The sequence below is a fragment of the Triturus cristatus genome, chromosome 2_1 (genome assembly GCF_964204655.1).
Source record: "Triturus cristatus chromosome 2_1, aTriCri1.1, whole genome shotgun sequence".
Lineage (NCBI taxonomy): Eukaryota > Metazoa > Chordata > Amphibia > Caudata > Salamandridae > Triturus > Triturus cristatus.
In genome coordinates this window covers 733,207,316-733,235,095 of record NC_140581.1, presented here as the reverse complement: position 1 = coordinate 733,235,095, position 27,780 = coordinate 733,207,316, and positions in this window count along the sequence as shown.

Genomic DNA, 27,780 nt, shown 5'->3' with positions numbered 1-27,780 from the left:
ATCCTGTTTCAGTGATTCCAATTTTGGCGATGCAAAAAACATGTGAACTATTTTGGCCTGCACTGAGACATATTTGTTACATTTGCTGCCAATCCGTCCACCATAATTTGCAACCCTGGCTGGAGTGTGATATAGATTGAAGACTGTCTTAAAATGTTGGCTTCTTAAGCTAGCTGTCAATAGAACTTTGTTGCCCAACTCCAATGAGTCCTGAAGATAAAGCCCCTCTACACCAAGCCTAGCCCCCATTTGTAGTTTTGAATTTCCAAATCATCTCTCTGAGCCTGTACCAGTACATCATAGTTTGACCCAACTCTATTCCGTTGCCGTACCGTCTCAATCAAGGGGATCTTAACTGCTGAACTTAACTTATTTTTCCTTTCAAAGAGAAAATCCCATATCTGGAGAAATTTAAAAAAATCGCCCTTTGTCAATCCAAATGCCGCCTGTAAATCTGTGTAGTAGCGGACTTGAACATCCAAAAATAAATTCCCTAACACTGTAAGTCCCTTCTGCATACACCTATCCATAATTACATCCTGAAAAACGGGAAAGGTTGATGAGGCTGATGAAAGTGAATACAATAAAAAATTAGGGATACCTAATCGTCACTTAATCTGGCTCAAGATCTCATATGCTGCTCCTAAAACTTTAAACCTGGTCTCTAGGTTACATTTTTTTAATGAGACATGCCCTAGTTTCAGCTCTCAAAATCACCTCAGAAATAGTTGGACATTCTGTTGAATTATTCCGAATTGCTGCATCTGTAATTAAAATACCCATATGTTATAACATGAACGCCTAATAATATAGAGTAGAATTAGGAACCGCCCATCCTCCTCGCAAGTGTGGTAGAATCATATATTTAGCTGCTCTCTTTAGTTAACTGTACCCTAACAAAAAGTTAAAAAGTTAATTCTTTATTTTGGACAACTAATGCTTACTGATTTCTAACGGGACGGTCCTAAAAATATTCAGCACCTTTGGAATTATAGTAATTTTTAATACATTACACCTCTCAAAAAGCGAGAAATGTAGAGAAATGTAGATGGTCAATTCTATCAAGATCCTGTTTGATTTTATGCAATAGTGGTGCCATGTTTAATTTTAACTAAGCTATCCAAAGCTGCCATAACCGCATCTGTTACTACACATTGATCTTTATATAGTGTTCCCTCCGTGTCAGGACCAGGTCTCTTGTTCTCTTAAGAGCACAGGAGCAGAACAACGCTAATTCTCCATGCACCCCTCAGTAGGTCCCTGCTAGGTTTTAGTAATCCTTTACAGGTAAGTACTAAGGAGGGAAAGGGGAGTGGGACGGAGAAGAGACAGCACGGTGGCACTCTGCTTGTTCAGTCACGTCTTCTTCTTTACCCTTAAAGAGCTGTAAACATTTGCATTAATAAATCACAATTCTAAATTTGAGTGTACTGTATATCTTTTCAAAGGATGACTTATTTTACCAGAATACCAGTGGTGCTCAACCTCTCTTCTTCTACTTCTCTTGTAATGTTGCGTGTATTTAATTAAATTAAAGAGAATATGTTTTACTCGGCTCTCTGTTTTACAGGACCAGCCTGACTTTCGTTTACTGTGGCCCTTGGTGCACACAGGAAGAAAACATAGGTAAATTACCATGCGTTTATTACTTCTGGAGGTAAGTGAAATCCGTCTCACTCAATCTAGACTTACTTGGAATGAGCTGTAGTAATCGCATATTTATCGAGAATCAATTTTGTAACCTATTTCATTTCTGCTTTTACTTCTTATTAGTTGATTGAAGAGATTAGGTATTAAACTCTGAGAGAAACCTTCAAATAAATCTGGGTATGTTTTCTCTACTAGAGCCCATGGTTATATGCTGCGTGTTGAATGGTCACGCCCGCATTCACCAGGACTCTCCAAAACCTCTGTGATATTCTTTTATCAATTCGTCTTAACTCCCAGTATTTTCTGAAGCGGAGCGAAGGGTTAAAGTAGATAATGCCAAAGCGAGCAACGCCTCAGGCAGGAACACTATTCACCACACATGTGCAATTCCGGAAAGCTGTTCTTTTTCTGGGCATGCGCTAACAGAAATCACTGACCTGAACTCTGGAAAGGGATTCAGAACCACCGGAACTAACCCCGAGTCTTTCCAAACGACACTACCCTGACTAACTCTCTCGACTCCCCAGGTAAGCTGCTGCATCGGTGAAATCTTCGGTGAAGTGCGCCTTAGAACGTTGGTGCGCGCTTCACCAGAACTTAGGAATCTAGAGGAGACCAAACCGCTGAACAGCAGACACGCTGGCGGCCATATTGGAGGTCCAGCGCCGCCAGCATGCGCACTAACTAAGGGCACAGTGGGGTCTAGAACTTAGCTGGTGAATCTGAGGAGTAGAGACAATAGCCACAGTAGGGTCATGAGGAGGAAACCTCCCGTGAACCCTGACACTGCACAGTGACTAGGCCTTTCCCTCATTCAATTTATATCCTGTACATGCCCCAAACTGCCTGGCTTGATCTTCAATTTCAGGGAGCACCTCAGAGGGATCTGTAGTGACCACCTCAATATCAACTGTCTACACTAGTACATTATGCTCGACTTGATTGACACTGACTGGCCTAATACAGGGGTTATTCTCCAACTTTGCTATAAATTGACCTATTTATAGAGTGAATAATAACGGCAAGCACGGACAACCCTGCTGAGTGCCTCTTGAGATCTGTATATTATCCGACCCTAGCCCCATTATTCGTATTGTGGCCTTCAGGGCTTTATACAAGGGCTTAGTGGACTCAATAAAGTTTCTGCCAAACCCTTTCCACTCTAATACTGCTGATTAGAATTTCCATGAAACACGATCAAAAGCCTTTTTGGCATCTATGAAAAGTAAACCCAATGCAGTCTTAAAGGGTTCTGCCATGTCGAATAAGGCAATCACCCTCCTAATGTGGTCGACTGTGTCCCGCCCATAAAGCCATGTTGCCAAAGAGATACTAATGGTGAAATAACTTTCCCCAATCTATTTGCCAAAACTTTGGCACAGATTTTACCATCGGAGTTTATTAAATAAATTGGTCTATATGATCTTGGAACGAAAGATGATTTAATTTTTTTTTAAGGCTGATATATTGGTCGTTTCCCATGATGTTGAAATTGAGTCTGCCTGTGCCTGCAGGAAAGTCTGGAACATGTCTTGTGGTATTTTCTCCAGAAATACCTAAAGAACTCTAGCGGAAGATTATCGGGACCTGTAGCTTTCCCAGCTGCTAGCGAATTTATTGCCTCCGAGATCTCATCCATTGTTATTAGGAAATCTAAAACCCCTTGATCTTCCTCACTTAATCTCACCCTGTCCATACCCATAAACAATCCTCATACCCATTCACTGGGGACTCTAACTTCTCTGTATATAGGGTCCCATAAAAATCCCTTAAGACTTTAAGAATATCTACCAGAGATTCAAAAGTCTTGCCCTCCTGATACGTGATAGCAGAAATCCCATACTCCGATTCCTTCTGCCTAATCCGCTTTACCAGCAGTGTCTTGGTTTCTTCCCCATACTCATAGCATTCTGAACAATAGAGATAAAACTTAGATGCCACCTCCTTGCTGAAATACTGATTAAACTTTGAATTTGATTTTAAAATAGTGATTTCCTGCTTGGCCTCTTGGAGGACAATCCCCTTAGATACCTTCCAAGTTAACTTCTCCTCTGCTGGGGAAAGTTTATCATATAGCCCCAGGATCTCTGACTGCTTTGATCTCTGTTGGTGCAGACTAAAGCTGAGAGTTTCCCCCCTATTTTCTGCCCTTAAAGCTTCTGAGAGCAGGCCAGTCGGGGCAGTCCCGCTATTGTCTTCCATAAAGTGCCTTATCCACTCCCCCATATGAACCATACATGTTTCCTCTGACAGCAAGTTTCTATCAAAGGTCCAGGATCCCTGTGCCTTAGTAAATCACATCGCTGGAACTCTGAGGACCAGTGGGCTATGATCTGAGATGACCCTAGGAAATATCTCTATCTTAGCCTGACTGGCCAGGGTAGTAGACACAAAAAAATAATATAACCCCACTAACTTATTATGCAGAAAAGAGTAAAATATAAAGTCTGGTTCTGGGGCCTTACACTTATCCCACTCATCTATGAGGCCATGGTTCTTTACCAGATGTTGCAAAGCACTGAATACTACAGGCTTTTTCACTGAATAAGCTTGGTCTTTCTTATGATCACGCTAACCTCCAGATGAATATTTAAGTCTCCACAGAAAATCAGGGGGTGCGGTCATATTGCCAATTCAACATTTAGCAGATCCAAAATGTCAGCCTTGTCCACGACATTAGACCCATAGACTAAGCACAGTGTGAACCAACCCTTACCCATCCCACAATGAACAATAACCTATCTACCCAGCTTATCCACAGCTGTGCGCCAGGGTGAGCAAACTCATTTATGTGCAAGAACCACCAACCTCCTACATGTCAGGCTCTGCTGCATGCAGGCCAGGAGCGAGAAGCCAAGATCATTCAGAACTCCCGCTTATTCTAAGGAATATGGGTCTCCTGAATACAGACCAGATCTGGTTGCATGACCCTTAGACCCAATGCAACCTTATCTCATTTTGTCTCATCATTGAGGCCACAGATATTAACAGTACAAATAAGCAGTTCATGCTCTGCCATCTTGTCTCATAAGAGGCCCAATGATTTCATATCAACCAGCAATCCTACACCATCTCCCTCATAATCCCATACAAGTAAATTCCAACTCTTAAACAGCCAGGTAAAACACAAGAAAAAGAGAACCCCCCATGAGTTTGTTCCAGCTCCTGTTGCAAATAACATTTCTTTTCCACCTTTCCAACATTTTAGTTCTTATACATTTAGTTTTTTGCTTGCTCACGTCTGCTGTGACACCCAGCCATGAATCTCACCAAGATCAATCCCCTCTACCCCTCTACCCCTCTCCACCCACACCCCACTGCCTTGACCCCTCTGAGCCCCACCACACTGCCTCCCCTGTGCCCTACCGCACTGCCTCCCCTGAGCCCCACCGCACTGCCTCCGCTGAGCCCCCCACTTCCACCCTGCAATCTTCTTGAAGAAGTTGGACCAGCCATGTCCGTTGTTGCTAGCATGCACCCCAACATAAGGGCCTTTGATCTACCAACACTTATATGCTTCAAATCACTCCCTCTCCTGCATAGTTAGTGTCTGTGTATTCACATGACTATATTGCTACTATCTGGGTGATTGGATGAATACATGGTTGTTGCCTGCGTAGTTCAATGAGTACATAATTAGTGCCTTTGTGATTGGAAGAAGGCATGTGTAGTGCCTGGGTGAATAGGTCTAGATATCAAACTTGAGATATAATTGCTTACATGGCTCTCCAAGAACCTACATTGCTTTGTTACTCAGCGTACACATGCATCAGTAAATTTCTAAAACTGAAAACAACAATTATCACTTTTTCAAAGCACAAAACCTTTTTTTATTGGCATACCTACATCATTTTGCTAATTTTTCTTGTGTTTTTTGAACATATATTCAGCATTTCTCGAAGAAATGTTACACGCCAAGTGAAGCTAGCACAAGAACTCTGCACTGTTAACCCTACTCAATTTTAAATATAGCATGTTTAAAGAAATTCACCACCCTCACCACACACATGGAATTTTCAACAGCCTTAAAGAACATGGATCACGATGTAAACATATTTGTGATTTAATAATAGATATATACCTTCAGGCCATCTTTCCCAAAATATATAGTTCTCTGCATCTTTAACCCCTTCGCTGCTAGGCCTTTTCCCCTCCTGTGCTAAGCCTTTTTTGGGCTATTTGGGGTAGTGCGCGCTTAGGCCCCTGTAACTTTTTGACCACATTAGGTATCCATGCCAAATTTGCGTCCTTTTCTTCCAACATCATGGGAATTCTAAAGGTACCCAGGGTTTGTGGATTCTCCTAGAGGGTTCCCAGAAATTAGTCAAAATACAGCAAAATTTGGGATTTTTTGTGAAAAATGGGAAAAACGGGCTGCAATTGAAAGCTTCTGGGTTTTTCTCTGCAAATGGTATCAAAAGAGGGTTTGTGGGGCTGAAATCACCATTTCTCCAGCTTTTAGGGAATGACAGAATTTTGTCAGAAAACCAACATTTTTTACACAGTTTTGGCATTTTTCTGGGACATACCCTCTTTTTGCTATTTTTTGTGCTTTCAACCTCCTTCCAGTTAATGGTAGAAATGGGTACAAAAACAATAATGGACCCTGGAAAGCTATACATTTTTACAAAGTAGACAAAATTCTGAATTCAGCAAGGGGTCATTTGTGTAGATCCATCAAGGTTTTTTTATAGAAACTAACAGTTAAATATAGGAAAAATTAAAAATTAGTTGAAAAAAAGCAGCCTTTTGAGTCAACATTTTCACCTGTAACTTCTTCTAATTATCACATCTCTTAGAAAGCAATGTACTGTTACATCCACTGGACCTTCCTGGTTGTGGGGATATATAGGACTTGTAGGTTCACCAAGAGCCCAACGAACCCAGAGTAAAAAACTGAGCAGCATTTTGTAATGTTTTTTTTTTTTTGTTCCGGGTCTATAGCAATTATTGTGGGAAAATGTATACATGGAAAAATCGGTATGAAAGACACCTATGTATTTCTGAAATGGGAACAAACTACAGAGTTTAGAAACAGTGCATATTTGCACATTTTCGAAATTGGGAATACTCATACTTGCATGACAATTATTGGTCATTTTTCAAAATGACTTTTTTTTTACACAATGTCTTTCATTTGGAAGGGAGAAATGCATCCAAAATCAATAGGTAATAACAGTTGCTTTACAAATCTGAACTACCCTAAGTCTCCCGATAAAAATGGTACCTCACTTGTGTGGGTAGGCATAGTGCCCACGACAGGAAGCTGAACACACCACATTTTCACACTGAAAATTTACACTTTTTTTGCGAAGAGTCTAGCTGTAGTTTTTGAACCCTAGCCCTGCCGGCACCTAGGGAAACCTAGCAAACCTATACATTTTTGAAAACTAGACACCCAGGGAAATCCAGGATGGGGTGACTTGACTGCCTCCCACCATGGCCTGTTACCCAGAATCCCTTGCAAACATAAAAAAATGACCAAAAAAACAAATTTTCCCCACATTTCTGGGATGGAAAGTTCTGGAATCTGCGTGGATCCACAACTTTCCACCAACCCCGCGTTCCCCAAAGTCCTACGAGAAAAATGGTACCTCACTTGTGCGGGTCGGCCTAGTGCCTGCGACAGGAAACGGCGCAAAACGCAACGTGGTCACACCTCAATTTTGCAGTGAAAAATGACCCCTTTTTGGCAAAGTGACTAGCTGTAGTTTTTGAACACTAGCCCTGCCAGAACCTAGGGAAACCTAGCAAACCTATACATTTTTGAAAACTAGACACCCAGGGGAATCCAGGATGGGGTGACTTGACTGCCTCCCACCATGGTCTGTTACCCAGAATCCCTTGCAAACGTAAAAAAATGACAAAAAAAACACATTTTCCCCACATTTCTGGGATGGAAAGTTCTGGAATCTGCGTGGATCCACAAATTTCCACCCACCCCGCGTTCCCCAAAGTCCTATGAGAAAAATGGTACCTCACTTGTGTGGGTCGGCCTAGTGCCCGCGACAGGAAACGGTGCAAAACGCAAGGTGGTCACATCTCAATTTTGCAGTGAAAAATGACCCCTTTTTGGCAAAGTGACTAGCTGTAGTTTTTGAACCCTAGCCCTGCCGGCACCTAGGGAAACTTAGCAAACCTATACATTTTTGAAAAGTAGACACCCAGGGGAATCCAGGATGGGGTGACTTGACTGCCTCCCATTATGGTCTGTTACCCAGAATCCCTTGCAAACGTAAAAAAATGACAAAAAAAACACATTTCCCCCACATTTCTGGGATGGAAAGTTCTGGAATCTGCGTGGATCCACAAATTTCCACCCACCCCGCGTTCCCCAAAGTCCTACGAAAAAAATGGTACCTCACTTGTGCGGGTCGGCCTAGTGCCCGCGACAGGAAATGGCGCAAAACGCAACGTGGTCACACCTCAATTTTGCAGTGAAAAATGACCCTTTTTTGGCAAAGTGACTAGCTGTAGTTTTTTAACCCTAGCCCTGCCGGCACCTAGGGAAACCTAGCAAACCTATACATTTTTGAAAACTAGACACCCAGGGGAGTCCAGGATGGGGTGACTTGACTGCCTCCCACCATGGTCTGTTACCCAGAATCCCTTGCAAACGTAAAAAAATGACAAAAAAAACAAATTTTCCCCACATTTCTGGGATGGAAAGTTCTGGAATCTGCGTGGATCCACAAATTTCCACCCACCCCGCGTTCCCCAATGTCCTACGAGAAAAATGGCACCTCACTTGTGCGGGTCGGCCTAGTGCCCGCGACAGGAAACGGCGCAAAACGCAACATGGTCACACCTCAATTTTGCAGTGAAAAATGACCCTTTTTTTGGCAAAGTGACTAGCTGTAGTTTTTGAACCCTAGCCCTGCCGGCACTTAGGGAAACCTAGCAAACCTATACATTTTTGAAAACTAGACACCCAGGGGAATCCAGGATGGGGTGACTTGACTGCCTCCCACCATGGTCTGTTACCCAGAATCCCTTGCAAACGTAAAGAAAAGACAAAAAAACACATTTTCCCCACATTTCTGGGATGGAAAGTTCTGGAATCTGCGTGGATCCACAAATTTCCACCCACCCCGCGTTCCCCAAAGTCCTACGAGAAAAATGGTACCTCACTTGTGCGGGTCGGCCTAGTGCCCGCGACAGGAAACGGCGCAAAACGCAACGTGGTCACACCTCAATTTCGCAGTGAAAAATGACCCTTTTTTGGCAAAGAGACTAGCTGTAGTTTTTGAACCCTAGCCCTGTCGGCACTTAGGGAATCCTAGCAGACCTATACATTTTTGAAAACTAGACACCCAGGGGAATCCAGGATTGGGTGACTTGACTGCCTTCCACCATGGTCTGTTACTCAGAATCCCTTGCAAACGTAAAAAAAAGACAAAAAAATACATTTTCCCCATATTTCTGGGATGGAAAGTTCTGGAATCTGCGTGGATCCACAAATTTCCACCCACCCCGCGTTCCCCAAAGTCCTACGAGAAAAATGGTACCTCACTTGTGCGGGTCGGCCTAGTTCCCGCGACAGGAAACGGCGCAAAACGCAACGTGGTCACACCTCAATTTTGCAGTGAAAAATGACCCTTTTTTGGCAAAGTGACTAGCTGTAGTTTTTGAACCCTAGCCCTGCCGGCACCTAGGGAAACCTAGCAAACCTATACTATTTTGAAAACTAGACACCCAGGGGAATCCAGGATGGGGTGACTTGACTGCCTCCCACCATGGTCTGTTACCCAGAATCCCTTGCAAACGTAAAAAAATGACAAAAAAAACACATTTTCCCCACATTTCTGGGATGGAAAGTTTTGGAATCTGCGTGGATCCACAAATTTCCACCCACCCCGCGTTCCCCAAAGTCCTACGAGAAAAATGGTACCTCACTTGTGCGGGTCGGCCTAGTGCCCGCGACAGGAAACGGCGCAAAACGCAACGTGGTCACACCTCAATTTTGCAGTGAAAAATGACCCTTTTTTGGCAAAGTGACTAGCTGTCGTTTTTGAACCCTAGCCCTGCCAGCACTTAGGGAAACCTAGCAAACCTATACATTTTTGAAAACTAGACACCCAGGGAAATCCAGGATGGGGTGACTTAACTGCCTCCTACCATGGTCTGTTACCCAGAATCCCTTGCAAACGTAAAAAAATGACAAAAAAAACACATTTTCCCCACATTTCTGGGATGGAAAGTTCTGGAATCTGCATGGATCCACAAATTTCTAACCACCCCGCATTCCCCAAAGTCATACGAGAAAAATGGTACCTCACTTGTGCGGGTCGGCCTGGTGCCTGCGACAGGAAATGGCGCAAAACACAAGGTGGTCACACCTCAATTTTGCAGTGAAAAATGACCCTTTTTTGGCTAAGTGACTAGCTGTAGTTTTTTAACTCTAGCCCTGCCGTCACCTAGGGAAACTTACCAAACCCAGACATTTCTGAAAACTAGACACCCGGCGGCTTCCAGGGAGGTATGGCTTGCGTGGATCCCCCAATGTTTCCTTACCCAGAATCCCCTGCAAACCTCAATTTTTGCTGAAAAAATCACTTTTTTTACACATTTTGGGGTGGGAAAGTAGTGGCATCACCGGGTCACACAAATTTACCACCACCCAGCGTTCCCCCAGGTCTCCCAGTAAAAATGGTGCCTCACTTGTGTGGGAGGCCCAAGTACCCGCGGCAGGCAAGGGCCCAAAACGTAGTGAGGTGACATCAAAATGGCCTATGGCAAAACCACCTGGTTTTGCAAGGGGGGTCACTTTGGTTTTTGGACCGGTGCTCGGCGGCCATCTAGGGAAACCTACCAAACCCACAAATTTCTGAAAACTAGACACCCGGCGGCTTCCAGGGAGGTATGGCTTGCGTGGATCCCCCAACGTTTCCTTACCCAGAATCCCCTGCAAACCTCAATTTTTGCTGAAAAAATCACTTTTTTCACACATTTTGGGGTGGGAAAGTAGTGGCATCACCGGGCTCACACAAATTTACCACCACCCAGCGTTCCCCCAGATCTCCCGGTAAAAATGGTGCCTCACTTGTGTGGGAGGCCCAAGTACCTGCGGCAGGCAAGGGCCCAAAACGTAGTGAGGCGACATCAAAATGGCCTATCGCAAAACCACCTGGTTTTGCAAGGGGGGTCACTTTGGTTTTTGGCCCGGTGCTCGGCGGCCATCTAGGGAAACCTACCAAACCCATGCATTTCTGAAATCTAGACACCCGGCGGCTTCCAGGGAGGTATGGCTTGCATGGATGGTAGGAGGCAGTTTCCTTACCCAGAATCCCCTGCAGACCTCAATTTTTGCTGAAAAAATCACTTTTTTCACACATTTTGGGGTGGGAAAGTAGTGGCATCACCGGGCTCACACAAATTTACCACCACCCAGCGTTCCCCCAGGTCTCCCGGTAAAAATGGTGCCTCACTTGTGTGGGAGGCCCAAGTACCCGCGGCAGGCAAGGGCCCAAAACGTAGTGAGGCGACATCAAAATGGCCTATGGCAAAACCACCTGGTTTTGCAAGGGGGGTCACTTTGGTTTTTGGCCCGGTGCTCGGCGGCCATCTAGGGAAACCTACCAAACCCACGCATTTCTGAAAACTAGACACCCGGCGGCTTCCAGGGAGGTATGGCTTGTGTGGATCCCCCAACGTTTCCTTACCCAGAATCCCCTGCAAACCTCAATTTTTGCTGAAAAAATCACTTTTTTCACACATTTTGGGGTGGGAAAGTAGTGGCATCACCGGGCTCACACAAATTTACCACCACCCAGCGTTCCCCCAGGTCTCCCGGTAAAAATGGTGCCTCACTTGTGTGGGAGGCCCAAGTACCCGCGGCAGGCAAGGGCCCAAAACGTAGTGAGGCGACATCAACATTGCCTATCCCAAATGTGCCGGCACTTAGGGAAACCTAGCAAACCTATACATTTTTGAAAACTAGACACCCAGGGGAATCCAGGACGGGGTTACTTGACTGCCTCCCACCATGGTCAGTTACCCAGAATCCCTTGCAAACGTAAAAAAATGACAAAAAAAACACATTTTCCCCACATTTCTGGGATGGAAAGTTCTGGAATCTGCGTGGATCCACAAATTTCCACCCACCCCGCGTTCCCCAAAGTCCTACGAGAAAAATGGTACCTCACTTGTGCGGGTCGGCCTAGTGCCCGCGACAGGAAACGGCGCAAAACGCAACGTGGTCACATCTCAATTTTGCAGTGAAAAATGACCCTTTTTTGGCAAAGTGACTAGCTGTAGTTTTTTAACCCTAGCCCTGCCGGCACCTAGGGAAACCTAGCAAACCTATACATTTTTGAAAACTAGACACCCAGGGGAATCCAGGATGGGGTGACTTGACTGCCTCCCACCATGGTCTGTTACCCAGAATCCCTTGCAAACGTAAAAAAATGACAAAAAAAACACATTTTCCCCACATTTCTGGGATGGAAAGTTCTGGAATCTGCGTGGATCCACAAATTTCCACCCACCCTGCGTTCCCCAAAGTCCTACAAGAAAAATGGTACCTCACTTGTGCGGGTCGGGCTAGTGGCCGCGACAGGAAACGGCGCAAAACGCAACGTGGTCACACCTCAATTTTGCAGAGAAAAATGACCCTTTTTTGGCAAAGTGACTAACTGTAGTTTTTGAACCCTAGCCCTGCCGGCACTTAGGGAAACCTAGCAAACCTATACAGTTTTAAAAACTAGACACCCAGGGGAATCCAGGATGGGGTGACTTGACTGCCTCCCACCATGGTCTGTTACCCAGAATCCCTTGCAAACGTAAAAAAAAGACAAAAAACACATTTTCCCCACATTTCTGGGATGGAAAGTTCTGGAATCTGCGTGGATCCACAAATTTCCACCCACCCCGCGTTCCCCAAAGTCCTACGAGAAAAATGGTACCTCACTTGTGCGGGTCGGCCTAGTGCCCGCGACAGGAAACGGCGCAAAACGCAACGTGGTCACACCTCAATTTTGCAGTGAAAAATGACCCTTTTTTGGCAAAGTGACTAGCTGTAGTTTTTGAACCCTAGCCCTGCCAGCACTTAGGGAAACCTAGCAAACCTATACATTTTTGAAAACTAGACACCCAGGGAAATCCAGGATAGGGTGACTTAACTGCCTCCCACCATGGTCTGTTACCCAGAATCCCTTGCAAACGTAAAAAAATGACAAAAAAAACACATTTTCCCCACATTTCTGGGATGGAAAGTTCTGGAATCTGCGTGGATCCACAAATTTCTAACCACCCCGCATTCCCCAAAGTCATACGAGAAAAATGGTACCTCACTTGTGTGGGTCGGCCTGGTGCCTGCGACAGGAAACGGCGCAAAACGCAAGGTGGTCACACCTCAATTTTGAAGTGAAAAATGACCCTTTTTTGGCTAAGTGACTAGCTGTAGTTTTTTAACTCTAGCCCTGCCGGCACCTAGGGAAACTTACCAAACCCAGACATTTCTGAAAACTAGACACCCGGCGGCTTCCAGGGAGGTATGGCTTGCGTGGATCCCCCAATGTTTCCTTACCCAGAATCCCCTGCAAACCTCAATTTTTGCTGAAAAAATCACTTTTTTCACACATTTTGGGGTGGGAAAGTAGTGTCATCACCGGGTCACACAAATTTACCACCACCCAGCGTTCCCCCAGGTCTCCCAGTAAAAATGGTGCCTCACTTGTGTGGGAGGCCCAAGTACCCGCGGCAGGCAAGGGCCCAAAACGTAGTGAGGTGACATCAAAATGGCCTATGGCAAAACCACCTGGTTTTGCAAGGGGGGTCACTTTGGTTTTTGGACCGGTGCTCGGCGGCCATCGAGGGAAACCTACCAAACCCACAAATTTCTGAAAACTAGACACCCGGCGGCTTCTAGGGAGGTATGGCTTGCGTGGATCCCCCAACGTTTCCTTACCCAGAATCCCCTGCAAACCTCAATTTTTGCTGAAAAATCACTTTTTTCACACATTTTGGGGTGGGAAAGTAGTGGCATCACCGGGCTCACACAAATTTACCACCACCCAGCGTTCCCCCAGGTCTCCCGGTAAAAATGGTGCCTCACTTGTGTGGGAGGCCCAAGTACCCGCGGCAGGCAAGGGCCCAAAACGTAGTGAGGCGACATCAAAATGGCCTATCGCAAAACCACCTGGTTTTGCAAGGGGGTCACTTTGGTTTTTGGCCCGGTGCTCGGCGGCCATCTAGGGAAACCTACCAAACCCACACATTTCTGAAATCTAGATACCCGGCGGCTTCCAGGGAGGTATGGCTTGCGTGGATCCCCCAACGTTTCCTTACCCAGAATCCCCTGCAAACCTCAATTTTTGCTGAAAAAATCACTTTTTTCACACATTTTGGGGTGGGAAAGTAGTGGCATCACCGGGCTCACACAAATTTACCACCACCCAGCGTTCCCCCAGGTCTCCCGGTAACAATGGTGCCTCACTTGTGTGGGAGGCCCAAGTACCCGCGGCAGGCAAGGGCCCAAAACGTAGTGAGGCGACATCAAAATGGCCTATGGCAAAACCACCTGGTTTTGCAAGGGGGGTCACTTTGGTTTTTGGCCCGGTGCTCGGCGGCCATCTAGGGAAACCTACCAAACCCACGCATTTCTGAAAACTAGACACCCGGCGGCTTCCAGGGAGGTATGGCTTGTGTGGATCCCATAACGTTTCCTTACCCAGAATCCCCTGCAAACCTCAATTTTTGCTGAAAAAATCACTTTTTTCACACATTTTGGGGTGGGAAAGTAGTGGCATCACCGGGCTCACACAAATTTACCACCACCCAGCGTTCCCCCAGGTCTCCCAGTAAAAATGGTGCCTCACTTGTGTGGGAGGCCCAAGTACCCGCGGCAGGCAAGGGCCCAAAACGTAGTGAGGCGACATCAAAATGGCCTATGGCAAAACCACCTGGTTTTGCAAGGGGGGTCACTTTGGTTTTTGGCCCGGTGCTCGGCGGCCATCTAGGGAAACCTACCAAACCCACGCATTTCTGAAAACTAGACACCCGGCGGCTTCCAGGGAGGTATGGCTTGTGTGGATCCCCCAACGTTTCCTTACCCAGAATCCCCTGCAAACCTCAATTTTTGCTGAAAAATTCCCTTTTTTCACACATTTTGGGGTGGGAAAGTAGTGGCATCACCGGGCTCACACAAATTTACCACCACCCAGCGTTCCCCCAGGTCTCCCGGTAAAAATGGTGCCTCACTTGTGTGGGAGGCCCAAGTACCCGCGGCAGGCAAGGGCCCAAAACGTAGTGAGGTGACATCAACATTGCCTATCCCAAATGTGCCGGCACTTAGGGAAACCTAGCAAACCTATACATTTTTGAAAACTAGACACCCAGGGGAATCCAGGACGGGGGGACTTGACTGCCTCCCACCATGGTCTGTTACCCAGAATCCCTTGCAAACGTAAAAAAATGACAAAAAAAACACATTTTCCCCACATTTCTGGGATGGAAAGTTCTGGAATCTGCGTGGATCCACAAATTTCCACCCACCCCGCGTTCCCCAAAGCCCTACGAGAAAAATGGTACCTCACTTGTGTGGGTCGGCCTAGTGCCCGCGACAGGAAACGGCACAAAACGCAACGTGGTCACACCTCAATTTTGCAGTGAAAAATGACCCTTTTTTGGCAAAGTGACTAGCTGTAGTTTTTGAACCCTAGCCCTGTCGGCACCTAGGGAAACCTAGCAAACCTATACATTTTTGAAAACTAGACACCCAGGGGAATCCAGGATGGGGTGACTTGACTGCCTCCCACCATGGTCTGTTACCCAGAATCCCTTGCAAACGTAAAAAAATGACAAAAAAAACACATTTTCCCCACATTTCTGGGATGGAAAGTTCTGGAATCTGCGTGGATCCACAAATTTCCACCCACCCCGCGTTCCCCAAAGTCCTACAAGAAAAATGGTACCTCACTTGTGCGGGTCGGCCTAGTGCCCGCGACAGGAAACGGCGCAAAACGCAACGTGGTCACACCTCAATTTTGCAGTGAAAAATGACCCTTTTTTGGCAAAGTGACTAGCTGTAGTTTTTGAACCCTAGCCCTGCCGGCCCCTAGGGAAACCTAGCAAACCTATACATTTTTAAAAACTAGACACCCAGGGGAATCCAGGATGGGGTGACTTGACTGCCTCCCACAATGGTCTGTTACCCAGAATCCCTTGCAAACGTAAAAAAACGACAAAAAAAACACATTTTCCCCACATTTCTGGGATGGAAAGTTTTGGAATCTGCGTGGATCCACAAATTTTCACCCACCCCGCGTTCCCCAAAGACCTACAAGAAAAATGGTACCTCACTTGTGCGGGTCGGCCTAGTGCCCGCGACAGGAAACGGCGCAAAACGCAACGTGGTCACACCTCAATTTTGCAGTGAAAAATGACCCTTTTTTGCAAAGTGACTAGCTGTAGTTTTTGAACCCTAGCCCTGCCGGCACTAAGGGAAACCTAGCAAACCTATACATTTTCTGAAAACTAGACACCCAGGGAAATCCAGGATGGGGTGACTTGACTGCCTCCCACCATAGTCTGTTACCCAGAATCCCTTGCAAACGTAAAAAAATGACAAAAAAAACACATTTTCCCCACATTTCTGGGATGGAAAGTTCTGGAATCTGCGTGGATCCACAAATTTCCACCCACCCCGCATTCCCCAAAGTCATACGAGAAAAATGGTACCTCACTTGTGGGGGTCGGCCTGGTGCCTGCGACAGGAAACGGCGCAAAACGCAAGGTGGTCACACCTCAATTTTGCAGTGAAAAATGACCCTTTTTTGGCTAAGTGACTAGCTGTAGTTTTTTAACTCTAGCCCTGCCGGCACCTAGGGAAACCTACCAAACCCAGACATTTCTGAAAACTAGACACCCGGCGGCTTCCAGGGAGGTGTGGCTTGCGTGGATCCCCCAACGTTTCCTTACCCAGAATCCCCTGCAAACCTCAATTTTTGCTGAAAAAATCACTTTTTTTCACACATTTTGGGGTGGGAAAGTAGTGGCATCACCGGGCTCACACAAATTTACCACCACCCAGCGTTCCCCCAGGTCTCCCGGTAAAAATGGTGCCTCACTTGTGTGGGAGGCCCAAGTACCCGCGGCAGGCAAGGGCCCAAAACGTAGTGAGGCGACATCAACATTGCCTATCCCAAATGTCCCATCACTACGTTTTGGGCCCTTGCCTGCCGTGGGTACTTGGGCCTCCCACACAAGTGAGGCACCATTTTTACCGGGAGACCTGGGGGAACGCTGGGTGGTGGTAAATTTGTGTGAGCCCGGTGATGCCACTACTTTCCCACCCCAAAATGTGTGAAAAAAGTGATTTTTTCAGCAAAAATTGAGGTTTGCAGGGGATTCTGGGTAAGGAAACGTTGGGGGATCCACGCAAGCCATACTTCCTTGGAAGCCGCCGGGTGTCTAGTTTTCAGAAATGTGTGGGTTTGGTAGGTTTCCCTAGATGGCCGCCGAGCACCGGGCCAAAAACCAAAGTGACCCCCCTTGCAAAACCAGATTATCTATTGTTCCTACAGCGTGAGAATTTTGGAATAATATTGCATAGAAAATGTGGCAGACATTTTGAGGTTTGCAGGAGATTGGGGATACCATTTTTTTTTGAATTCACAAGAGAGACATCACCATGAACTCCCATGGGTTTTCGACAATATCTACAGTTGGTGGGTTATTCTTGCATGGAAAGTGTACCTTGGCAGAGAAACTGAAGACAAAGATTCCTGCACAACCATCTATTCCTCAAACACACACACATACTGGTTGGGTTTGGCACGAGGGCGAGTCATGGTTCAGTGTATTACATTTTATTAACAAGAGATTTCACAAAAATGAAATGCACTGTCAATATTTAAATTCACAAAAAACCAAACCAATGACTCAGAGCTCGTGAGCTGTAAAGCCACGTCAAGGCACCAACCACTTTACAGGCCATTCACACACCTTTCATACGTGATACAAACAAGACCATTCGCACCACCAGGCACAAAAGCAACACATTACAAAATTCACCAAAAAGGGACAAGGTACACCCTGCTTCAGAAAGACAAATATTACTGCACAGCCATCTAATCCGCAAGCACACACACATACTGGTTGGATTTGGCACGAGGGTGAGTGATGGTTCAGTAGATACAATTGTATTAGCAAGTGATTTCACAGAAATGAAATGCACTGGTAATAATTGAAAGGGCGAGAAACTGAACCATTGACTCACAGCTCGTGAGCTGTAAAGCCACGACAAGGCACCAACCTCTTTACAGGCCATTCATACACCTTTCATACGTGTGAGACATACAAAACCATTCACACCGCCAGCCGCGGGCCCATCACATAACAAAACTCACACCAGCACACAGCGCCATTCAAGGGCCCATCACTTTCACACGCCCACAATCCAAACACAGCAACAACACAGGCTGATGGATTGCGTGGAGTGGCACTCAGCTAGCAGTGTGTGTAGTGACCAGCAGAAAGTCACTACTCACACACAGCCAGCAGAGCACCAGTCCACACACACCGCTAGCCAAACACCAGTCCACGGACACTGCTAGCCAAGCGCCAGTCCACGTACACCACCAGCCAAGCGCCAGTCCGCACACACCACCAGTCCACGCACACCGCCAGCCAAGTACCAGTCCACGCACACCGCCAGCCAAGCACCATTCCACGCACACTGCCAGCCACGCTCCAGTACACGCACACCACCAGCCAAGCTCCAGTCCACGGACACCACCAGCCAAGCACCAGTCCACACACACCACCAGTCCACGCACACCGCCAGCCAAGTACCAGTCCACACACACGACCTGCCAAGCACCATTCCACGCACACTGCCAGCCAAGCTCCAGTCCACGCACACCACCAGCCACGCACCAGTCCACGCACACCGCCAGTCCATGCACACCGCCAGCCAAGCACCATTCCACGCACACCACCAACCAAGTGCCAGTCCACACACACCAACAGCCAAGCGCAAGCCTACACACACCGCCATCACATTTAGGATTTTTTTAGAAAAAAATAAAAACACAAACAAATTGCAAATAGATACAAATCTTCTAACAGAAAATCAGCAACTAAATACATTGCACTAACACCAACCTTGAAACAGAATCAAATTATCCAAAGAATACAGACCAGGCAGTTCACTTTACCACTCAAGAATCCTCCCAAAAATTCTTTCGTGTGTGGTACGCTCTAAAACAAGCAGAGAGACACAGTGCAGGATGAGAAGGACAGTCGGGGCAGTACATACGACTCTCCTTCCGCAAACCTTTTCGCCAACAGACTCTACATCTCCTACTGGGAAAATCTTTTGCGGGTGTGGGAGGAATGTGATCTGGAAAGTGGCGTTCTTTCAATCTAGCAACATCCTCCACCAGTCCAACTCTAGGAACACTTTCCTGTTCCACTACAACAAGGCTGCCTATTACAGACTCCTGAAACTTAGCAAAAGTCATCTTTGACTCAGGGCAAGAATTCTGGAACACAACAAAAGCATTAAACATTGCCAAGTGGAAAAGATGGATAGCCAACTTCTTGTACCAAATGTAAGCCTTACGAAGAGCAGTGTAAGGTTCCAACCTCTGATCTACTCTGTCGACACCACCCATGTGCCTATTATAGTCTAAAATGCACACAGGTTTGCGCGCTTCAGCGACCTGACCCCAAACAGTCACAGGTGCAGTGCTTTCATCATGGATGGTAGTCAGCATGTAGACATCTCTCCTGTCTGTAAACTTCACAGCAAGAAGCTCCTGGCAACGCAACGCACTGCACTGTCCCCGCACAAGCTTTTGACAAACAAGTTCTTTCGGGAAACCTTTACGGTTAGAGCGGATTGTGCCACAAGCAAGAGTGTCCACTTTGGCCAATTCCCTGAACAACCGCACACCAGTGTAGAAGTTATCTACATATAAATGGTGGCCTTTGTTAAAAAATCCTCTTCCAAGTTCCCAAACAATTTTCTCAGTCACTCCAAAAGTGGACGGACAACCAGGGAGGTTAAACCTAGATTCCTTACCGGTGTACACCCTGAAATTAGAGACATATCCAGTCCTACTGTCACACAGCATATACAGCTTTATTCCATAGCGTGCCCTCTTACTAGGAATGTATTGCCTAAAAACCAAGCGGCCCTTGAACAACACCAAAGACTCATCCACTGCAATTTCTTTCCCAGGGGCATAAATCTCAGAAAATCGATCAACAAAGTGATCAAGGACAGGCCTAATCTTAAAAAGACGGTCACAGTCAGGGTGATCTCGTGGCAACGCTAAACCATTATCAACAAAATGCATCATCCGAAGCAGAAGCAAATACCTGTCACGACTGCCAGAAAAATAGACGTTGCCATCAAGGGACTGCTAGACCAATATGAAGACATTGATGGCTTCCTTAGCAAGCCCATCAAAAAAGTTAAACCCAAGAACTTCTTCATCTCTTCAACATTTGTTGGAGTCCACCGGGTAGCTCTAGAGTGTGGCTTAAGACTGGCACAGTTGTCCCTCAAAAACTGTTCGGCATACAAATTAGTCTGCTCAACAATCTCTGCAAAAAACACATCGTCCATAAACAACTGAAAAAAATTTACAGGCAAAAAGTTTTCAGTATTCACTCTAGACCCTGGAACACCAGTAAACTCTGGCAATGCCGGCTGCACCATGCCAGGGGCAACCCAGAGGTCATCACTTTCAAAGGGAAGCCTTGCAGCCCCAGCCTGCAGCCCAGATGCCTCTTGCCGCACTACACCAACGGGAAGCCTTGCAGCCGCAGGCTGCAGCCCAGAAGCCTCTTGCCGCACTACACCAACGGGAAGCCATGCAGCCCCAGGCTGCAGCCGAAATGCCTCTTGCCGCACTATCGGCACATCAGTCTCCTCCGCTAACACAGGCACTTCATCCGCACTAAGAGTATCTTCATCATCCGATGACTCCATACGGAGAGACAACTCACTGCCAGAATCGTCCCCTGCCTCCTCTCCCTCAGATGCAGAGTCAGTCTCTGAACCACTATCAGAGGAAGACTCAAACAGCAAACCAGCAACCTGCTGAGCAGTAATCCTGCGGCTAGCCATTATACTTACTAAGATAGAAGACTGCACAAACAAGTCAACAACAACCAACAATGTGCAAACCAAGTAAGTAAAGAAATGTGTACCTTTATCACAAAGATCAATGTACTCAAAAACTATACAATTCAATTACAAGAGACAGCTGCACTCACCAGAAACCAACTCTGCAGTGACACAGCAAAAACCAACGATATCCAACTAGAAAGAAGAAAAAAAAACAAATTACTCACAAGACAACAAAATACACATCGAGCACCAATGCAAAAAGTTTTTGACACTCAAAAACCAAACATACTGCTATTATTACACCATTTGCAAAAAAAAAACAGGGAGAGAAATCAAACACATTTTACATTGTACAAAAAAAAGTCTCTTACCAAACTAATCAAACAGCAGAACAAAACGGCAAACTGAAAAGAGCAAAAGCCTTCACCTAGAACAAAAAAGTAAAAAAAAAAACATTACAATTGCAATTCACAAAAAATATAACAATAAACATTATAACATGCTATGTCACTACCCAAATGGTCAATCGGGTTGTGTGCCAGGTGGGGCTACTCAGTCCCGGGGCGGGTGAGCCAAATACATATTATAAAAAATTGCACCCTGGAAGTGAGGGGTCTAGTGGGCTTTTCTGCCCCCCCTGGGAGCAGAAACGGCAAAAAAATTAAACCGATCTGCCCCCAGAGGGGGCAGAAAAGTCTTCAAAAAAAATTGGGGGCCCAGGAAGCGACCCTTGCCCAAGGGGTCGCTTCCTACAATAACAAACAGATCCCTGGTGTCTAGTGGGCTTTTCTGCCCCCCCTGGGAGCGGAAACGGCAAAAAAATTAAACCGATCTGCCCCCACAGGGGGCAGAAAAGTCTTCAAATGAATTAGGGGGCCCAGGAAGCGACCCTTGCCCAAGGGGTCGCTTCCTACAATGATAATAAGATCCCTGGTGTCTAGTGGGCTTTTCTGCCCCCCCTGGGAGCAGAAACGGCGAAAAAATAAAACCGATCTGCCCCCAGAGGGGGCAGAAAAGTCTTCAAAAAAATTAGGGGCCCAAGGAAGCGACCCTTGCCCAAGGGGTCGCTTCCTACAATTATAATTAGATCCCTGGTGTCTAGTGGGCTTTTCTGCCCCCTCCTGGGAGCAGAAACGGCAAAAAAATAAACCGATCTGCCCCCAGAGGGGGCAGAAAAGACTTTCAATTATTATGGGGGCAAAGGAAGCGACCCTTGCCCAAGGGGTCGCTCCCCAAATACGGAAACACACATCCCTGGTGTCTAGTGGGGCATCCCTGCTCCACGATCGCGACGCTGTGCGCGATCGTGGAGCAGGAATGCCCTGTATTGAGACATCAGGGGAGAGGAAATACTCTTTCCTCTCCCCCAATGCCTCAATTCTTTGAAAATCCCCCCCACGGCCCCACCGGAGCACAAAACTCACCGTCTCCTCCCTGGGACGCCTGGAAACAAATGGCTTCCAGGCATCCCAGCGCTTCCTGATGACGCCGGCGCGCGCTGTGCGCGCTGACGTCATGGGGAAGCGTGGGGGGGCTCGGGGGTGGCAGCAGAAGATCTTCCGCTGCCACCCCCCTCTGTGGGGGCACGATCGATGCCCCAGGGGGGGAGCGCCAGTGCTTCCCCTGGGGGCTGTGCTCATGACGGAGCGGTTCCGTCATGAGCCCAGCCCAACCGATGCTCATGACGGAACCGTTCCGTCATGAGCATCGAAGGGGTTAAGTAACCTCAAGAGTCTCATCGTGCATATAACTATCTGCAACCAGAAAAGAAACATGTCTCACCATCTAAACATATGCAAATCAGTTATATAAATTAAAAAACATATTGACAAACACTTACTAATACATACTTAACAAGTATTACTACTTTATCATTTGTATACAGGCACAGCACATTTTCCTATGTTTTATTCATGACAACACTGCTCCTATTTAATAATGTGACTAAAAGTGCTACAGTTCCCAGAATGCAATAAACATAGATCTGTCTGTTCTGCACATGATGCTTAGACATTTAAAACATTGTGATTTTTAAAGGCATTGCTCGTGTTAACTTTCAACGGTACTAACATCTTAAACACATACCCTTTGCCAGATACAGTTCTTCTGATATATCTATTTTTTCGCATCACTGTGATACTCATTTAAATCAAACTCCCATATACATATTCATTTCTAATGCCCATTTTGTAAATAATAAAAAGTTATATGCATATCAGTGAATTGAGTTTTTAGATTATATTGTTGTTTTAGTTCTTTCTGGATAGTTTTGACACTTACAAAATTGTAAAAACTAAGCACAAGAATGGTACACCACTCTCATAGAAAGCAACTATAAGATGACAACCTCTTCAAATTTCCACTCCATGATCATGAGAAAGGCGGCAACTGAAATCATGTCTTTCATTTTAGACTACTGTTTCTCAACTAGTAATTGGTTAGCGTCTGTTAACCCTTTCCCTCTGTTTCAAAATGAGGTTCCTGTATCTGCGTGTTTGCGATGTTTTCACGATGATCGCGGAATTATCTCGGAAAGAAAATGGGAGTCCAAACCGATATTTAGCTTCAGTTTTTTAAATGTATTTAAATACTGCACAACAGTTTATTACATAGTCCTGAGTTGGAAATTAAAGTTTGCCATTACTTAAATTGTTACATAACTCCTGAACTTTAAAAAAATGTTCTGTCTCTTTAACATCCTTTCCCCCATACACTCTTTGCTCAGTGAACCTAGCAACCCTGTGGAACAAGTAGGTCACAAGTTCACAGCACGTTTTAGAAGGAACATGCTACTTCCAAATGAGATACAGCAGGTGTGGTTCCTCCACAGATTCAAAAGCATATCCATGTCTGTATTATATTCCTTTTTTTAAACAACAGCCAATAATATGACTTCTTGCTAAGGCATCCAACACACTAATTAATTCTATTCACTTTCATGCTGACATCATCCAATAAAATATATATTTTTTAAAAAAAATTGTAACTGCTTTTCATTTGGAAAACTACTTCATTCAGCTCCAGCCTTCTCTTGACTGCTGCTATTGCTCCTTCACTTCAAAATGCTTAGTGTGGATTGTGGGCACAGCTATGTCTATTGGGCTAAAGATGCTGCAAAAAAGAGAGGTATTGACATGGGTTTGCCAAATGTGGAGATTACCTGGTTTGACCAGAGAGGGTTAAAGTTTCATCAGTTGCTGGCTTTGGTTAAGTCCATTGTGGATTCCCGAGTTCCTCACTTCATGATTGTGCACTGTAGTGGCAATAACCCAGGCACATTGACTGGAGTAGGGCTGGAAATCCTAAAGAAAGAAACCTTTGCAGAACTGATATCGGTTTTGTGTGAAATCATAAGCAGTGCATGGCGGACGCGCAAGAGTATAGTTAGCTCTGCTAAGTATCACTGATGAATGTGTGTGTGTTTTTTTAGCTCAAAACGTTAACGTTGTTACTGGCATATTCACCTAGCTTTAACATTACTTTAAGCTTTGGGTTTTTCAGTGACTTTCTAAGGTTTTTTTAAACAAAAAAAGATCTTTTCATCACACTTAACTAAAATGTTACTTAAACCTCTGTTTTTTTCAGTAAATTTCTAGTTTTTTTATTGTAAAGTAATATTTTAATACCTTACGTAAAGCCAGGGTCCACCGTGCACTGCCGATGGGAGGTTGGCCACAGGTTCTAATGTTTTTTACGTGAGAGGGCACCCCTACCCGATCCTAATTTAGGCCATTAATCCCATGGGACCCCATACGCGAGGGGGTAATATTATTTAAATGGGAGGGGGTCCAAGTGGCCTCCCTCCCTGAGCCTTCTGAGTCCCTGGGGACTCCATCCCCAGGTCCTTTTATATATTTTTAAAGTGGAGGAAGGTCAAGCGGACCCTGGCCCTCCTCTCCAAGCCTTATTAGGCCTTGGGTTCCCCATCCCCCTTGGCCTTCTTGTTTTTTAAAGGAGGACCAGAACCTTTTTTTAAAGTGGAGGTGGCCCCCCTACCAGAGCCTCATTAGGCTTGGGGGACACCATTCCCCATGGTTTTATGTTTTTAAAGGAGTAGAGGACCAAAAGGCCCTCTCCTCAAGGCTTATTGGGCCCCATTTCCCAAGGCCATATTCTTTTTAAGGGTGGGCGCCTGCCCACCGCCCCGCTCCATCAGCTTTTAAAAGACCCTGTGCACTCCATCACCCAGTTCCCTATGTATTTTCAAGGGGAGGGGTGCCAAGTGGCTCCCCTACCATGAGCTTTATTAGACCCTGGGACCCCATCACCCGGGCTGTTTTGTTTTTAAAAAAAGAGGAGTGGGGCCACACTGCCCCACTTGCAAAGTCTATTTTTGCCCCGTAGACCCCAACCCCTGGGGCCAAATTTGATAATTAAGGGGAGGGGACCAGGTGCCCCCTCCTCCCGGAGCCTTAAATAGGCCCTGGGGTGCCAATCCCTGAGGTCTTCTACTTATGCTTAGGAGAGGGGGGCCAGGTGGCCCCCCTCATTGAGCTGTTTGCAGCCCCAGAGACCCCCTCCATCCCCAGGCTCACCCAGGGCACCCACCATGCTCCTTATTGGAGGCCCCAGGTTCTTACAATGCAGGTAACACTCAATTTACAACACATTTAATATACATTAACTAACATACTTCGGTACTGAAACAAAATTGTTTTTATTTAGTGGTGTTCATATGGCAGTAACAGGAAAACTACTGATGTATGCTATCATTTATCACCATAGGGTGCGGATTAGCATTACATTTTGTTCATCATCAAACACTGGGCCAAAACGCTAATCAAATGGATTGTGAATACTGTGCTTGTTCAACTGTGAGTTGCACTTTAACTAACCACATTTCTTACCTACAGCAGTAGATTTATGTAGAGGTCATCAACCATGCTAGGTCACAAAATGAAGTGTCTACTGTAGGTAATCCAGTATATCACCTCAATATTTTACAAATTATGAGTTTCTGACCTACAATGAAAATTTAGGAGCTACTATCAGAAGGTAATAGTTGATTACATTTTTGGGAAATCTGTGTTTAAAGGTTAGCTTAGTGTCATAATACTTAGTCCATCCTCTATTGTTTCTTAAATATATGGTGCAAAAACCACAAATAGTATTTTCTCCATTATGGAAAATAATTGCAGGGCAAATGAAAGTGCGTCTAAATATGGAAATTTGAGCAGCTGTGAAATCTGTAATTTTATGGTATGAATTGTTTATTAACTGGAACACTTCTTTGTATCATTACACATAATACTTATTCACCTGAGTTAAGGATAGTGTTGAGACAGCTTGACAATCACAGTTTGAACAAATGTTAGAGTTCACAGCTTGATATATCAATTTTTAAAATGATATTGATTGGATTGAGGAATAGGATGGTATATAAATCCTTGAAATTCAGTCACTATTGTGGAAGCATTTATGCTTTGGAAGCATTCATGTTCCCAATTGTAGCTTACAGCAAGAAGATCTGGATGTGGGAAACTGTCAAGAATAGCCACACAAAATTCCTGGGTATCTTGTTGCTCGTTTATTGAGAAACTAGTAGTTCCTGTACAAACCTCCACTATATCTCTATCACCACTTATAGCCTGGCACAATAGTTTGTTGATTTGAAGTAGGGAATACAAATACGTTGCAGTCTTACAAAAGGGCTTATCTATGTTTTATGAAAGTAAGTCTTTCACTAATGGTAATATAATAACAAATTAAGTGCACTGTACTAAAAATGCAACTGAATATTGACATTAACCATACTTCCTAGGAGTTTCTAGTTTCTTTAACTTTCACAGTTTTAGAAATTGAGTTCCCTTTAACTGGAGTAAGTTGAAGTAGATCGCCAAAAACAATGACAACTTTACCACCAAATAGATTATCATGTGCTGTCTTCAGTATTCCTGTCATATGTAAGTGAACAAAAGCCACCTTCAAGTTGGAAACCATACTAACTTCATCTACAATCAAAATGTATAGTTTTTTTAGAACTCTACTAAGTTCTTGTGAGATATCACTATTTCATTTGAAGTATTCTAATTTATTATGTTCCACTGCTGGTAATACTAGTTGTGTAATGTTATTCTTTCAAAATTATGTGTATCTAATCCAGTTAAAGAAGTAACAACACAAGATACGTTTGAATTGTTAACTTTTAAAACGTGAGAAGTTATTACTTTTATATGAAAATGTTTTAACTGTCACTTTCTGGCTCCAATCTGGGGTGGGTCATTTCACTCACTGGATAACTAGCGCTCACCCATGGGTAGCTTGGCACTGAACAGTCAGGCTTATCACAGATGCAATGTGTAACGAATTTGCACAACACTCACTCCTAATAAATACAATTATTGTTTTAACACTGAATTTTAAGAGTAATGTTAAAGTCAGTTTACTTATTGGTGCATTTACTGTATTTTACCTACCTGCACTGATTTCTCCCACTCTCTGGTCCACTGCAGGGGCTCCTGATTTAGCGGAAACAGTGCTACGCTGTTTTTGAGGTGACGCCCGCCATCTTAGTTATTGGTGGTTGGCTGTCTAGCTTCAAACATTACTTCCGGTGGGGGGGAACATATTTAATCTATGGGAAATCGGGCACGTGCAGCGGGCGCACCTAAGGCAAGCCTGCCTGTGCCTCTCCTCGCTAAGACCGCGCTGAGCTCCAGGGATGCTGCCCATTTTACCATCTCCCGAAAGGAGCGTCAGTTAAACTCTAATAAAAACTTGCAAAAGTTAAATATCTCTCCTGCTAATAGGCCCAAAAACTGTGTCTGCCTAGACTTTAGCAGTCTGACCTTAAAGACAGCAGAGGCATGCTCTAACTGTGGCTTCCTCTTACAGCCGGACCTGGCACCCCATACATTCCGCCCCTCTAATTTGCCACCACGGTTAAAGGTCATTAGTGCAACATGCTGCTCTCTCATTCACTCCCGGTCTCTGCCTAAACATAGGCTAGATATCGCCGAGCTGATTGAAGCTCAGCAATTAGACATGCTTTTTATTACCGAAACCTGGGATGATAAGGTGGCAGGACCGGATATCTGCTTGGCTGT